Source organism: Asparagus officinalis, chromosome 7 (assembly GCF_001876935.1).
Source record: "Asparagus officinalis chromosome 7, Aspof.V1, whole genome shotgun sequence".
Classification (NCBI taxonomy): Eukaryota; Viridiplantae; Streptophyta; class Magnoliopsida; order Asparagales; family Asparagaceae; genus Asparagus; species Asparagus officinalis.
Genome location: NC_033800.1, coordinates 134,177,700 through 134,178,130, shown reverse-complemented (window position 1 = coordinate 134,178,130; position 431 = coordinate 134,177,700).

Genomic DNA, 431 nt, shown 5'->3' with positions numbered 1-431 from the left:
CCTCGTCCGCAGCAAGCATTGACACGGTGTTGGAGGAGATCGAGATGAGGTTGCACTGAAGTTTGACTATACTGCATTATTTTGAAGAAGTGACGGTGAGAAAATAGAGCGTTAAATTTCCTCCTCCTCATGCACTTTCCACCCTTTTTTTTTCCGGAGAGAACAATATTTAAATAGTCAATGCGTTACCATCAACTACCCAAGTGCTTCCCTATCATTTTCCAATGGCCAAACAGGGAGGGGGGGAAAGGTAATATCACTTCCTACATTTAGTCTTCTTTTCATTTCGTTGCCAATTACCAAAGCATCTACTTAATTAAAAGAAACAAATACAAAATATATTAATCAAATCTCAAATTTTCCTAAGCTATCTAGTGAACCGTGTTCACCAAATTGTCAAGGAGGAGAGAACCAAACCAAACAAGAATGCG